Raw genomic sequence first — 16,576 nt, forward strand, 5'->3', positions numbered from 1 at the left:
GGTTCTCCTTCTTATTTAGCTTCTCTAAGAACACGAATTATAGGCTCAATGTCCTTTATTTATGGCTAGAAACCAAATATGAGTGAGTACATCCCATGTTCCTCTTTTTGGGTCTGGCTTACCTCACTCAGGATGGTGTTTTCTATTTCCATCCATTTGCCTGCAAACTTCAAGAAGTCCTTGTTTTTTACTGCTGAGTAGTACTCTAATATGTATATATTCCATACTTTCTTCATCCATTCTTCAATTGAAGGGCATCTAGGTTGTTTCCAGGTTCTGGCTATTACAAACAATGCTGCTATAAACATAGTAGAGCATATACTTTTGTTGTGTGATAAGGCCTCTCTTGGGTATATTCCCAAGAGTGGTATTGCTGGGTCCATGGGTAGGTTGATCCCAAATTTCCTGAGAAACCTCCACACTGCTTTCCAGAGTGGTTGCACAAGTTTGCATTCCCACCAGCAATGGATGAGTGTACCCCTNAGCTGCCATGTGGGTGCTGGGAATAGAACCTGGTTCCTCCAGAAGACCAGTTGATGTGGGAATGATTTCTTACTAATAAAGAAACTGCCTTGGCCCATTTTATTGGATAGAAAATTAGGTAGGCGGAGTATACAGAAGAGAATTCTGGGAGAAAGAAGGTTAGAGGAAGAGTCGCCATGATTCTCCCGCTCCAGACAGACGCAGGTTAAGATCCTCTCTGGTAAGCCAACTCATGGGCTACACAGAATATTAGAAATGGGTTAGAACAATATGTAAGAGCTAGCCAATAAGAAACTGGACCTAGCCGGGCCAGGCAGTGTTTGAAAGAATACGGTTTCCGTGTAATTATTTCTGGGTATAAACTAGCCATGCGGGCGGCCAGGTGCCAGGGACGCAGCCCTGCCGCTCCTAATTTCAACAGGGAGGGAAAGGGGAGGCGGCGATGGGGAAGAGACAGAAATCTTTAATAAATAAATAAATAAATAAATAAATAAATAAATAAAGTTGAGCTACCTACAAAGTTCCATTTCCCTGCTTAAACAGGTGTTAGGGTCTACAGAGACTCTGCAGATCTTCAGCATGGAACAAGGCTTACGCAGACTTGGAAGGTCATTGTGTCAACACCCATCATGGGAGAAAAGCAAGCCTTACCCTGACTTGGGAGATCGTTGTGTTAATACCCATCATGGCAGACCAGGAAAGGTGTCTAGATCCTTTTCACTCATCTCTCCACAATGCTTTACTCACCACAAGGTGGAAAGAAGCCAGCCTATCCGGATTCCCAAGACTCTAGTTAGAGAAAAGGGGGCAAGCTATTCTGTTTTCTCTTTCATTTCAACTTGGCTCCTATGTATCCCTGGGATGCCCAAGGCACCAGCAGGAGAAAGGAAGTCAGTGTGAAGATACCGGACTCTGACCCTTCCGCAGCATTTGTTGCCACCTCCCCCTCTCTAAGGTCATGAAGAAGGTTGGACTGCTGCCGCACCCCTGTCGCTCTGACACTGATCACCCATATATCATTCTCACGCAGTTCCTGCAGTACTAACATTCTTAGGATCTGGTCCGAAACGCTGGCCTGTGCCTCTGATATCTTAGTGACGTCTTCTCCAGTATTTGCATCCTGAATATGGAACAGTAAACACTGGTTCCTGTTTCCTCGCAGCTTTTTTTCTGTGACAGTAATAACCTGCCTTGAGGTAAAACATGTGCAGAGACACAGAGGACAGCCAATTACATAAAATGAGTTTTAATAAGAAACATACAAAATGATTTCAAAATCCATACTCATGTTTTAGCCAGAACAGGCCAGTCTATCATTTATGCAGAGGTGAGAGGTCAGATATGCCCTTTGTGATTAATGGATTAATGGAGCTTGGACTTAAATGTCTCTACCTATCATGAAGGCTCATAGAGGAGTATGAAAAATAATGTAAATTATAACATAAGCTTAACCATCTGAAAACAGAAAGGGAGGAGAGAAAATATATCAGAGATGCTATACATGAAAGTTTGAAATTATGTCCCTATTTTCTGGACAACATTAGGGAATATACTTGATTATAGTAATCATAAGATAGTTTTTAAAATATTATACCCAATATATCTAGCAGAGAAGTTCAATGAAATGAATGATTTTGAAAATTAATATTGTATAAGTAAGTCACAATAAGTTGTACAAATAGGATGGGAGAACCCAGAAAATCAAACAAATCAGGTGAGCCAATGTTGCTTCATAGAACAAGCACTCTAGGAGTGATTTCTTTCTTCTCCCTACACCATCCCTTATTGTACTTAGTGTTTTATAAATATGTTGTGTGCTATCTTTAAGTAACATTATGCTCAGGTGAAACTATGGTGAATGTGAAAATTAATCCATGCAACATACCAATATAACTATTTTGCAGATATGGAGAGGGCTTGAGGATATAGTATCTTGTTATTGGGTTGAAGGGAATGGGAAGGAAGTATCCTCACCAAATGAAGAACAACTATGTTGTGCTGTTGAGAAAGGGGGAATCTCAAAATTTTGCATGAAGTCTTATATAGATGCTGCATATTAGAATGTGAGTTTCCTAGGCACATTCATTCTGGGTTGCTAGAGTCAGTTATTTGAAGTGGAGAGCTTTATAAAGAAAAGAAGTTTATTTAGCTCATAGATCTGGAGGCTCAGGACCATGGCACCACTATCTTGGCAAAGGCCAGCCTGCTTCTTTCACAACATGGTAGAGAAACAGAAGCTAAATGGCCATACCCAGAAGAGACCAAATATGAGGGGCAGCCACGTTTTACAACAACCTGCTCTTGTAAGAGCTAACTCATTCTGAGAGACCAGCACTAATCATATCCCAGGGGGGTGCCTTCACAGTTTGGTCCTGGTACACAAGGACCAAGCATTCAAAGGTTCTCAACAATATCATACTGGGAACCAACAATGTGGTACATGAACCTGTAAGACAAAGTAATAGCACCCTAAAGCCCAACCTTCCATATTCAGCTTGGGACACTGGGCCTGAAATTCCTGCCGCTTCAGAAGTGCTCATTTTCAATAAGCTTTAGCTGGATGTGAGAGAAAGTCCTAGAATGTAGGAGGAGAAAAAACTGTCACATCCTGTGTGCCGGTGCTAACTTCCTGACCAATGGGACAGCTGTAATATTTCCCATACCAGTGTTTGAATCAGTTTTTGTCCAACACTTTCTTAATATTTTCTCATCACTTTATGTTTTCCCCATCAGCCTTATTCCTTGTTCCCAGCTTCTGCATTGGCCAAGCACCATCATGTTCTGACACGGGGAAACTGACTCAGTGAAGCCCCACTTTGAGCCTCTAATTTTAAAATGCTTTTTGTCTTCCAAATCCTGAGGTGTCATAGTTAACATACTTCTGACATTAGTGTTTCTTTTGGTTGGCTACTTAAAAATATTTCTGTAAAATTCTTTCTTTGGAAATATGAAATTCCTTTTGAGTCCACTAGACTTAGGAAAAATGGTATTATTTTTGTCCATGCATGTGGGTTGAAAGTATTTGATGTATCTTTACACTATAATATTCTATATAACAATATATGCTCCAGCTTTTTCTAAAGACTTACAGATGTTAATTACTTTGCCTCAAAATAATAAGGGAGTTTATCATTGGTGGAGAGGTAACAATACTCTAGGAAAAAGAATAAGGCTCAGAAAAACAAATAATTCTCCCAAGAACACATGCCCATTAAATATGGGACTAGGTTTTCAGAGACCACTAAGTTTTCAGTGTTGAAGAGACTATGTCCATAGGTTAAATCACCCAATACCATTGGGTTATCAGACAGAATTCCCACAATAGGACAGGGGCTTAGAAGATGCTACATTGCTGGTTTTACAACTGCAGAATGGGCTGTATGATTGATACTGATCCTCAGGCTAACAAGACCCAGAACTACCCCATGATACAAGAGGGATTTTCTATATTGAGTTAGTTTGGGAACATGCACATGTAGGATTTTCTTTTTAGGTAATAGAAGCAGAAAGATCCAACCTAATGCAAACATCACCTTCCTGCAGTGAGCTAGAGTTAAAGACACCCAAGGGGAAAGCTTTGCTCTTTGTCCTTTTCCCTATACCACTTCCTGGAGTGTGCTGATTCCCCCACTATGGTCTTTTTTTACTGATATCAGAACCCAACTTTATTGGACTTCCAACATAGACTGAAGACCTAGGCTTTCCAAAAAAAAAAAAAAATGTTCCAGTTCTTCTGCACCAAATTGGGACTGCTGGAGACCCCCAACTTGAAGGACTGAGCAGACCTGACCCTCGGTTTTGCCATGTGAGGCAGCCATTAATTGGACAATTCAGCCTATAGCATGTAAGCAAAACCAACAAATCTCCTTTTAATATATTTATTCTATTTGTTCTGTCCCTCTAGAGAACCCTAGCTAAAACATGCTAGAAAAATCCAAACAGGTGAAAATAGAGATGGCTCCATAGAAGTCTTTGTGTTTTAGGGATTCTAATCTTTGGGACCCTAAAAGAAGAAGTCTGAATTGTTCTCAGCACTGAGTCTGGGGTAATTTGTTATAGTAGCAGCAGGAACCTGAGTGCAGGTTTCCAGGAGATAGCGCTTCTGAATGGCAAAGCCATTAATTTAGATACAAACATCAGGAATATGTATGACATGGCTCAGCTAACTCCATGCTCTGGCTTTTCTGATCCAATAATTTTAGAACCCATCCTCATATACCTACCTTAGAGGACTTTGTTGCAGGGACTTTAAACAAAGCTGAACCAGAACATCATAACAGGTGGAGGAGATAATCTCTACCAACAAAGCAGGGTAGTTACAAAGTTCTCAGATTCAAAATTCTCCATTCCAGTACCAGCATTCCAGTTTTCCGATTATCACTGCTCTTCTAGAGACTCTGATACTTTCACCAAAAAGCCGCCAAAGAACCTGGATGATTCTGAGACACCCAGAGAAGACCGCTGCCTGATCCTATCCTGACACCTTTGTTGTAACCAGACTTTTACCTCCAGTGTCCCCAGCATGTTCTGCTTTGCCTTCCCTATGACTATTTTTCAAATGTGTCCCCATCTTTCTCCTTAATATCAAATATTGCTTACTGTTGACTGAGGTTTCTGTCCCGACTGGTTCCTTCAGCCATTCAGTCCCAAAGAAATACACAGAGGTTTATTTTTGTAAACTGATTGGCCTATTAGCTCAGGCTTCTTATTAATTAATTCTTACATCTTAAATTATCCCATAATTGTGTTAGCCATGTGGCTCGGTACCTTTATCAGTGAGGCACTCTCATCTTGCTTCTTCTGCATCTGGGTGACCACTAAAGACTGTATCTTTCCTTCTCCCAGAATTCTCCTGTTCTCATTGCCCCACCTCTACTTCCTGCCTGGTTGCCCCACCTCTACTTCCTACCTGGCTACTGGCCAATCTGCATTTTATTAAAAAAGTACAAGGAACAATCTTTACAGGGTAAAACCATTGTCCCTCAGCAACTTACCTTTATGATAGAGTTCACATTTAACATCCTTTTTGAGTTCTTTCCTTTGTGAAGATTCATTATATGCTGGCAACTATCTCCTGTGTAAGTGAGGTGAGGTAGAGCACTCACACAGGTCAGGACTTAGTGAAGCATCATTTTCATTCACAGATAGGCATCAAGACACAAGAGAACCCCTTTACGTGTGCAGATTCAACCCCATAAGCCTCAAGAAGTACCATAACTTTTTGTTTGTAGAGGTAGTAGAGGGGCCTGGACAACTTTTTGTTCTGTGATGTTCTACTCCAGAAGCCACAGTAATTGCTAAACTAAAAGTGTTGCAAGGGCGCCTTCTTCTAGAAAGGGTATGGACACTGATCTGTCTGGACCAGATAGTTCCTTGTATCTCAGAGTACTGCATATTAATCCTGAGAACTGCATTAAGAGGTGAGGAGAGCCGGAGCTGCCAAGGCTAAGCAGAGACTGGCTTTTTGCCTGCTTCCTCAATTTTCTCTTCACGTGATCTTACTGTACTTATGCTTCGTGACCATTATACTTAATGCCCATTAAGTTACTCTAATGTTTGAGTTTACAGAAACTTGCTGCTGCTCACAATCCCTTTTAAGTAAACTTAATTATTCAGTTGTGTTTCCCAAAGCTTTGCTATGTCTGTAAAGCCAATAACTTAACAGCTGAATGAATAAAAAGAACACAGTAGGTGGGAGTCCGTGGTTTTGTCGATACTTAAATGAGAGAAACTTGTGCAGAGTTTGGGCAGTGATTGTGATCTAGCTCACCAAGGAATTTTTTTTTCCTAAATTGCATTTTCTTACATGAAGCTCTGAGTCTCCCAATGGGAATAGTCGTTCATGAAAAGCATTAGTGAGCAATTAAGAATTAGCTAAAAACTGCAGGTGAGATTAGAGGAAATTAGACTACTGACAAAGTGGTGAACTCTCTGTGTATTTTCAGTCTCATAAAAGTTCTTCAGCGATGCTAATAATCACTGTCTTGACCCTGCTGGGAAGCACAGCCCCTCCCCTGCTCCACACCCCCACTCATTTGTTTTATGTTGAGGAATTGCTTCCTCTTTTACAAGAATAAACAGCTCTATCAAGACACCTGACTCCACAAAGCTACTTTCCCTTACATTAAAATGATTAAAATAGTGCCAATAAGATAAAAACACATTCACAGCAGGCTTTGTCTAAGTTGTGCAGGGTTATGACAATATATCGCCTGAAGTATACTCATTATACAATTCTATTTACCCTTAATCATTATGCAATAGTTCCTTTTTGAGATTTATTTTCTCTTGCCTTATTTCTTAATTCCATAATATTCACAAACATTATTTATTATCTTTTTCCAAACCCCAATTATCTTCCCCTTGTGGGATATAATGAATGTATTTCCACCAAATGATTTTATATTTTTTTCATTATCTTCTTTCATATAACCCTAGATGCCTTAAGAATTTGCATAAAAACACAATTTGGAAACTGTTCTACTCATAGTAATGTTTCCAGTGCATTGGGTGAATCTTCTGTCATCTCATGAATCTTCATACTTCCTCCACTCCATTACCTTGGTGTCACAGCAGCTTGGGTGTCTGTTTACTGCTATTTCCTCCTCTTGTTAATGACAAACAGCCACGGCTGGTAAAACACTGGGTAAACACACTCAGCATGCAACAGGCTCCGCATTCGCCACCAACCTCTATCACAGTAATAGCAAGGATCAAAGTGAGAACTGGGAGAATTGTACCAATGAAGAAAAAAATTGGACAGACATCGAATGTATTGTGTGTATGGGGGGGGTGAAATAAAAAAGGGAAATCAAGCTTCTGGAAGTAGAATCCACAAGGCTTACATATTTCCCTTAAAGGACATTTAGAACAATAATTATGTTAAAATAAAAATTCCGTAAAATTTTGTACTACATTTGTATTGTACAAAGCCATAAGTAAGACTTAATAAGATTTTCCCTGTGGTTGGTTGCATGCTACCTTTGTGAACTTTTAGTAAATGATGTATTTATTGCATTTTTCAGAAAATATTAATACCTGTCATTATCTAATATTTGCAAAATAGTCAATCAATTATTTCCTTGAGTTTTTTTCAATATAGAAATCACAATTACCAAGGCGATGGCTTTGCCTCCCTTTAAAAATGCAACTAAATCAAGAAATTAATCCATTTTTTCAAACTTTTGATTTAATGAAATATAGTATAAATTTTTAAAAGATTTTCCTTATAATGTTCTATATTTCTTTCTTTTTTTTTTTTTTTTTTTGGTTTTTCGAGACAGGGTTTCTCTGTGGCTTTGGAGCCTGACCTGGAACTAGCTCTTGTAGACCAGGCTGGTCTCGAACTCACAGAGATCCGCCTGCCTCTGCCTCCCAAGTGCTGGGATTAAAAGCGTGCGCCACCACCGCCCGGCCTGTTCTATATTTCTTATGTGTATGTTAATTCCTGGAGAATACATTATTATTTATTTTAGCTACATTTGTTGAAAAATATGACATTGAAAAGGGAAGCCTAACAGGAAGTTAGCTTTAATGAAGGAAAACTCTAAGAATAAAAGGATTGGAAAAACAAAGATGAATCCAGTGTATATGATTGAAAAGGAAATCAGTATAATAATAAGCATTTTAAAATACAGAAAGAATAAAGAAAAATGTTACCACTCCTATGTCTATTGCCTGGCTATCACTACTTCATTTATGCACATGTACCTCTGCTTTATTCCTTATGGGATAATATTCTTCAGATACCATAGGGCACTAAAGCCACGTTGTGTCCCACAAGGCAGGTTTATTTATTTATTTATTTATTTATTTATTTATTTATTTATTTATTTATTGTTTGGTTTTATTTTTCAAGATAGGGTTTCACTGTAGTTTTAGAATCTGTCCTGGAACTAGCTCTTATATACCAGGCTGGCCTAGAACTCACAGAGATCCACCTGCCCCTGCCTCCCAAGTTCTGGGATTAAAAGCCTGTACCACCACCACCTGGCTTATCACAAGGCAGGTTTTAATGTGGAGTTTATTAGAGGAACAAAAGGCTAAATTGGGGTAATAAAATTAAATTTACAACACTACAGTAGGCCACTAAAATTAGAATATCATCAAGTGTCCATGCCCAAGTCTTATTTGTCTTCTTTCTTGTCTATGGGATCAGAGGTAACTTTAGTCCCCTCTTTTCCCTCTCACAAAGCTTCTTGGTGTTCACCTTCTTTGTTATGTTTAGCTACATCCATTACACGGAAAGTGACTTCATTGCCACCCTCTTCTTCATTTTGGAAATTCTAGAGCGAAGCTTTCCCAAGTTTTCCGCATCATTAAGTTACCTATTTGGTCTACGGGGAAAGGGGTGTTGAGTTAATCTTGGAGAACATGAGCCTGTCAAGCCCCACTTAGTCTCACATAGGCACTATGTTTGCCCTGTCTTACAAAGCAGCATTGTAGATTAACCAATATGAGCACTGAATACATTGGTCCATCTGCTGCTTCCCATTCACAGAGGATCCAGGTCTCAGGGGCTAAACAGCATTCTAGGCAACCGTTGGATTCTGAGTCTAGTCTATCTGACAAAGAGTAAAGAGAGGATTAAGATTCCTTCCTCTGTAGAGATGATTCTTTTTCTGCTGGCTTTGTCAAAGAGCAGAATGCTGTGACTACAATAACCTCCTGGGTTGTGCTTAGATGAACAGAGATCATGGGAAACAACGCCAATGGTGGTCGGCCATTTGGATGTGCAGACACACTGGCTCAACCTGATCATTTAATAATTCACATTTTTGGGGCTGGAGAGATGGCTCAGTGGTTAAGAGTATTGCCTGCTCTTCCAAAGGTCCTGAGTTCAATTCCCAGAAACCACATGATGGCTCACAACCATCTGTAATAGGGTCTGGTGCCCTCTTCTGGCCTTCAGGCATACACACAGACAGAATATTGTATATATAATAAATAAATATTTAAAAAAATAATTCACATTATTTTCCTCCGCTGAGGTTCTCAGTTTGCATTACAAATGAATTCTTTAGTAGTCCATTCTGCAGATACACACTAGTCAGATAAACCAGCAAGCCTAGTCTTACATCATCTTTGATGCATATTTATTTTCCCATTATACCGCCTTTAATAGAGAGTAGATTTTCTCATATTTAGGGTGTCCTGAACAGATTTGTTGAGGTATAATTTGAGATCTTTTACTTCAGTCAACATCTCTGGTTACCTAGGTTATTTACTCTTGAGAAGCCTAGATCCTGATCCTCATAGTCCTTCACTTCACTGCTTTCTGCTCACGTCATGGAATGAATAACTGGTTTGTAGGTGAACCTGTTGAATTCCAAACCATCTACATCACCCCAATTATGTAGCAGTAACTCTTATCTTTTCATGAAAAGCAGATCATGATAATCTAGTGTTGTGAGTCATTTCTTTGCCTGATGATCTATAGACACAATAAATCTACAGCGACTAAGTTGGCATCGTTGCTGTAGGACTAGACTCTATTTTCTGATAGACACAATCCCATTTACTAAGGAACTAGAGGCTCTAATCTAGAGAACGTTACAGAGACAGGAAGCACAGAGTTCCTGAATGGATCACTGGGAGTGAGGATTAAGGGAATCATTAAGGGATTCAAGTTATGTCTTAGGTCCTGAATGCATTCATTATTGTACATATAATATTGTACCACATAATAGCTGCTGCTGCGCCGTGTACACAGTAGTGGCTCTCAACCTGTGGGTCACGACTCCTTTGGCAAGCCTCTATCTTCACCAATATTTACATTATGATTCACAACAGTAGCAAAATTGCAGTTATGAGATAGCAGTGAAAGTAATTTTATGATTGGGGGTTACAACAACATGAGGAACTATATTAAATGATCACAGTATTAGGAAGGTTGAGAACCACTGAATCCTGAAGGATACGGGGGTCAATTTTGAACAGTTAAGGGTGGTATTCCTATGCTGGTGCTTTAGCTGTGCCTTTAAGGAGTCATTCACTGGTTGAGTGGTGACGAATGCTTTAGGATCCATGAACATTTACCCGTTGACACCCCTACTTCATCCAAGGCAATGTTATGTGAGGTGTCAGATGATAAATCAGAAATTCTGATAATACTGGTAGCCAAGGTACTATGATATTTGGTGGAAAACATCATGCCCATACATTTATCAATGCCAGAAAATGCAAATTTTTGTGTTTTCTTTTTCCTGGATGAAATGGGTCTGATTTACTCAGCTTGCCACCAAGTGGCTTTTTCTTGAAGAATAGTTCCATTTTGAGAGTTCAGCATCAATCTTGCCTATTGAGAGGTGAACATTAATCCTTGGCAGTAAATATGTCAGCCCCAGCAAGAGGAAACACATACATAGTCCTCACACCTGACATTCTGACTGCTTCATTTAAAAGCCAATTTCTCAAGCATTATATGGCCATGGACAGGACCAGGATGCCTTTCAATATACAAAATCCCGATCACCCTACTCCGTTTGTTCAGAGCTTCCTCTGCAGTGTGTGTGACTTCCCCGTGGGAGCAAACATCTGTCCTTTTTATTCATGTCCAGTAAGTCTTCATCTGCTTCAGCCTGGCCCTTCCCAGGTAACTGCAAGCAATTCTTTCTATCTCCGCGTCTAGTATATCCTATTTCAAATGACTTTATTCCACGTTAAATTCTCAGCCAGGTATGCCACTCAAAGTTTTACCCACAGAAGGATTTCACCTTCCTGCTGCAATCAGGGCCAACACTGGGTCAGGTTATAATACAGCAGCCACACAATTTTATCAAGACAAGTTGAAGCCACTACATTGTGTCAGCTAGTCATGGAGAACTCCCTGAAAGGTCTTGGGAAGTAGAGGTTAGGGCAATAAAGGTGACCTGGGGAGGCGATATGAGTCGTGTCTTAATTTCTTACCCCCCTGGTCCCTTTGTAGCCTGATATTAATTGTGCCATTTTTATACCAGGCACTTTTTGATCTTATTGCGTGGTGGTTGTGACAGCATTCAGATGATGAAGTGCACACAGAGGGTCAACTTGATGTTGATATAGTCAAATTCCAGGCTCCAGTTAGGGCCCAAAACATTATAGAAACGGAGGACTTTCTGTTGATGAAAAGTTTTCTGCCGCAAGTGGAACTGTCTTGCTTAAAAGCTGTAGAGAGTCTGTAGTGAGTTTCTTCTTCATGGCCCTTCTTAGCACGTGAAGGAATCATACTAGGAATTCGGATCTCTCACAGAGAGCTCTAGCATCACAGGACTTACCCTGACACTTGTCCCACACGACAGCAGTCATCTTCAGCGCCCTGAAAGGAAAGAAGAATCCAACCCAAACTGACAGACTTCTGTGCCACCTTGTAAGTAAGTTCACACCATCTGCCTAAATGCCTCTCAGTTCTATGAGGATCCCACTGGTAACGTAGAGAGGGATGTAATGGGAGCAACGCTATGCCCTTTTACACTTTTTTAGATTTTTTTTATTTAAATAACTGTTTTATTTATTTTCTATACCAAGCAACAGCAGTTCTACCTTCCTCATCTCCTCCCAGCCTCTCCCCTCTTTTGCCACTTGCCATCTACCCCACTCCCCTTCCTCTCCTCTGTCTCCCTTCAAAAAGGGGCAGGCCTCCATGATCTTGAGAAAAGCACAGCACATCAAACTGAGGCAGGTAAAACTCCTCCCCTTGTGTCAGTGCTGCCAGCGTGGGGAACAGGTTGCCAAAGCTGTGTTTGAACTGATTAAGAATCTTATGTTCTCCATACAAGGCCGCATTGTTCTGATTACATTTCTTGGCCAGGTTCAGTGGGTTCAGAGGCCTTACCCTGGATTTCTTTCCTCTTTGAAGTCTAACAGCATAGATAGTATAGAGAATCAGTGTAAGGGTCCTCTCAGCTACCAAAATAAGTTACACACAAACATATTGGTCACACTTTGTGCCCTATCTTAAGACAAGGCAGAATTTCCCATTGGTCTCTGAATTATTATGGGAATATCATGGCAGTAGTCTGTTTCTTGTACTGATGGCATCTCAGATGTTAAACTGTACTAAATTGCTTCATGTTTGAATATCCCCTTCTCCTCCAGTCATGTGCATCATTTAGAGAAATGATAGCTAGTTCTACAGGACTTTGGAAATCACTGTATAAACATTCTGTAGATATTTCAAAAATCTTTTGTTAAGATTTAGTTTTATCTCCTTAAATCTGCAAGTTCCACATTTGAGAATAAATTCAGGTTTGGACACCCAGCCAAGAACACGACTTTATCTGCTATGACTGACATCAATCTTCTGTTTCTGAAAAAGTCTTGGTTATTTTTTGATTACAGATAGAACTGGTGACTCTCCACCTATCTTGACCTAGAATGATTTTGGTTTTAAGTCATTACCCTTGACCTTTATGGACTAGAGATTCCTGGTTATCCATCAGTACTTCCCATCACAGTAATTGCATCAGTCTTGATGATTATTTAGTATTGGATTTGGTATTGGTAAGTAGTCTAGAGTCTTGTCATCTAGCGAGCCCAGTTCTACTATCTTCAGCTTTCCCAAAGAGGAGATCCATCACCCAAATCTTCAGCAATGTTAGATCTTTTTTAACTTGTGTATTCGCTGGGCTAGAGCAGGAGGGAGTTTCTGCTGTGGCCTTAAGAAAAACAGAGTCAATTATCTTGCTGTATTTATAATAAACTGATTGTTAAATGCCAAGTTTTCCCCAGTACTCATCCGTAGAGGTCATCCATCATCTTGTCTGATTTTCAGACTCTATATTAGCAGTTTATTAGAAATAGCTGCAGGAGACTTTAGTGGTTATTAGCCTTTAAACCACAAGATGAATTCAGTTCATAGGATGTTTTGGTCCTGACATGATTTTGATGGATACTCTATTTCCTCCAAACAGTAGCATAATTTTCATTGTCAGTCCAGAGTAAGACTATGTCTAGTTGATGATCTAGAAGCAATAAAGGGGAGGGGCTTAAAGAAAAATTTAATGAGAGCTAATATCATTTTTCAGGGCCTTTCTATTATCTTGGCAAAGTCAGATGTTACAAAAAGCCAGAGGAACTCTTGCTGCCCCCCAAAGCTTAAAGCAAATATGAAAACATAAGTATGACCAGTGGTTTCAGGGGCCTTTTGCAGGTTCTTGGTCCCATAGATAAAGTTATTCAAAAAATATTCAGGAAGGAATTAAAAGGTGATTTATTGGAGGTAGACAGAGAAAATAGGGTAAGTGTCCTCGGTGCCTTAACAGATGTTGCTAAAAGAAGACAAAAAAAGGAGGAAACAGAAGATTAACAGCCAAAGTCTATAAGCAATGTCAGCAGGAGAGTTTGTGGACTCTATGCATTCACATCCCATTGAAGCGATATTTATTCTTCCAACTTTCTTGCCCTCGGCTGTGTCATATTTTTTTTTAATCCGACATTGGTCCACATTGGGTCCAATACCCTCCAGCTTTGTTTAAATAAGGGAAGCACTCCATGTCTACATTCAAAGAGCATTGTTTTCCACCCCCTATGCCTTTTTACAAAGGTGAGAGGAGAGATACTGATCATCAACCACACTATTTGTTTCAGAAGATTTCAACTTACTGACATTCATAGATCCAAAATAGGTCCCTGGAATGGAAGATACTTGTCTCCGTAAGAAAGGATCAACTATATATATCAACTATATATCAACTACATATCATGTCATTTTTTGGTCAGTGGATTCTAACATAGTGATATTCATATGCCCCAAATAAAGCAGGTGTGCCTCTGATCTTGAGTGTGTTCAGCTAAAACAGGGAAAAGAGAAAGTTTTAGGTAAAGATATGATATAATATTATATTTATGATAGAACTGGAAGACACCCAACTTTAACTGCAATGAAAAGTTGGCCCGCATTAGTGTTTGAAGAGGTTTAAATAAATTAGGACTTATTATAACATCTGGTACGTGGAGAATGCTTAACATCCTGCATCCATGTTGCATAACCACACCAAGACATGAATGCATGTAATTAAATCTAGGCATATTAATATGAAGATAGCAATCTCGATGACCCTCAACCCTGGGAAAGGAACTACAGACAAAGAATGCAGAGAACAGGATAAATAGTCTTCCCTAAGGAAGGGGCTCCAAGTTGTCTAGCAAGTGAGCAGTATAGAGTCTTGTCAAGTTGTGTTTATATATTTAGGAATATACATATATGCATGTGAACAATTAAAGTAGCAGAGGCGATGAATGTGAGGGAGAGGAGGAACAGGAAAGGGAAAATGATGTAATAACATTTTAATCTAAAAAATAAAATAATTCATTAAATGGTACGAGGGGAGATGTGATTCAATAGTTCAGAGAATCTGCTGCTCTGGCAAAGAACCTGAGTTCGGTTCTCAGCACCCAAACATGCTGCTTACAACCACCTATTATTCCAACTCCAGGGGATCTGCTGCCCCCTTCTGGCCTCTGTAGGCATCTGCACTCATATGCAAATACTGATGCATATACACACACATCATTACAAGAACAGTAAATATTTTAAGATCATTAAAATATGGTTGCATGCTATTATTATCACCTAACATATCCTTATGACAGTTATCTGAAGGCTGTTTTGATATGAGTCAACCAAGAATAATAAAGGACTCATATTGAAGAAAAGCCAAATATCTCACGGTTACTTTGCGGGGGGGGGGGGCATAGAAAGGAATAAGGCAGTTAGTGTACAGTTCAGTTTGAGACACAATTTTTACAGGAAGCAGTTCACATTCTCCTTCTTTGAAGGGAAGAAATTATTTATAAAACATGTCAGATTTAAAAAAATGGATGAGATGAACATCCCCAACTAGACTGCTCTCAGTTGGTCAGAAGCCTAATGATCTTGAACTGAAACTAGATGTTCTTCCTCTCCCACCTCTGCCCCTTCCTCCCATCTCCTCTTATCTAATCATTTTCTTTTCCTATTAACTCTCCTTACCTAAAGAACCCAGTTTTTTCAGAACCTATTCCCTCTTGAAAAGCATGAAAAGAACCTCCAACATATATTCATAACAAAAATACTGCAGTTTTGTTATTTAACAACTATATTGTTGTAAATATATAAAATAAATGTAAAAAGATCCTTCCTCACTTCCCTAACTTCTAAATGACTGAAATGCATTCTTCTGACACAGGAAGCTAATATATGAGCTTTAAGTACGCATGAAGATAATAGATGAACGTTATTTAAAGATCTGGTGTTCAACTGACCTAGCTCCCATGCTATGAGCTGAATTCATTTGTTTCTTCAGAATGAGCTGCCCACAGCCCTTGCGCTCCCCCATTCCCAATTTCTGGAGACAAGCTAAGGAAAGATGACTGTATGGTAGAAAGCAGATGAGGCTGCAAAATACCCATTGGCTTCTTTGGGGACAAGGGACAATGAGAGTATTGTGATGTCAGTAGGGAGCAAAGATGAGAAGGAAGGAGAAAAATGTAAAGGGAAGGAGAAAGTAAAGAGAGACAGAACATGAATCATAGGAGTACTAGCAGGAGGGGGGACTAGAAGAGGAGGTTGAGGAAGAAAGGAAAGAAGTGGGGGAGGGAGGGAGAGAGGGAAGAGAGAGAAGTGTTTTCCAACAAAGATAATGAATATCTCCAAACAATAATTTGTTGGAAAATTAATTGTTAATAAGCAAACCATAGTATAATGGCTCTCACTAGAGATCGGCACATTTGAATGACTACGGCCTGCTGCTCTGCAATAATGACCCATAAGCCCCCACTGAGTCTGGTGTACCGGGAAGACAGACAGAAACAGCAGTGGCCCATGCATGGCTACCTTCAGGATCCTAGGGGAATCTGTGACTTAGCAAATGGCTATTTGTTATCCTGCTGGCACACTGAGAGAAACTGCTTTCAATAGGAGTTTTAAAGCCCAATAGGAAATAAAGTCTGCTATTAATTGAGTCATACTAATATTTTCAGGGTAAAAGAGACATGATGGGATTTTTCTCTACCTGCTGAGCTCACTTGGCATTTTTTTTTTTGTAGGGTTTGGCCAGACAGTTACTTTTCTAAGACACATCTGGGTATGTCATTAGTAGTTATTCCTGAATGTTTCAGCTGTTGCCAATGTGGT

At 39.7% G+C, this 16,576-nt stretch overlaps 1 long non-coding RNA gene across 1 annotated transcript in view; it reads left to right on the forward strand.

Annotated features, from left to right (window-relative positions):
* Window positions 1-536: 536 nt before the first annotated feature.
* The window catches only part of LOC126487845 (uncharacterized), a 182,091-nt gene continuing 166,051 nt past the window's right edge, over window positions 537-16,576 (forward strand). The window contains exon 1 of the long non-coding RNA XR_007588516.1: window positions 537-687. This is a non-coding gene — a long non-coding RNA (uncharacterized lncRNA). The remainder of the gene's footprint in view (window positions 688-16,576) is intronic.

This window comes from Alexandromys fortis, unplaced genomic scaffold (assembly GCF_014885135.2).
Source record: "Alexandromys fortis isolate MF-2015 unplaced genomic scaffold, M_Fortis_MF-2015_v1.1 scaffold_181, whole genome shotgun sequence".
Taxonomy (NCBI): domain Eukaryota; kingdom Metazoa; phylum Chordata; class Mammalia; order Rodentia; family Cricetidae; genus Alexandromys; species Alexandromys fortis.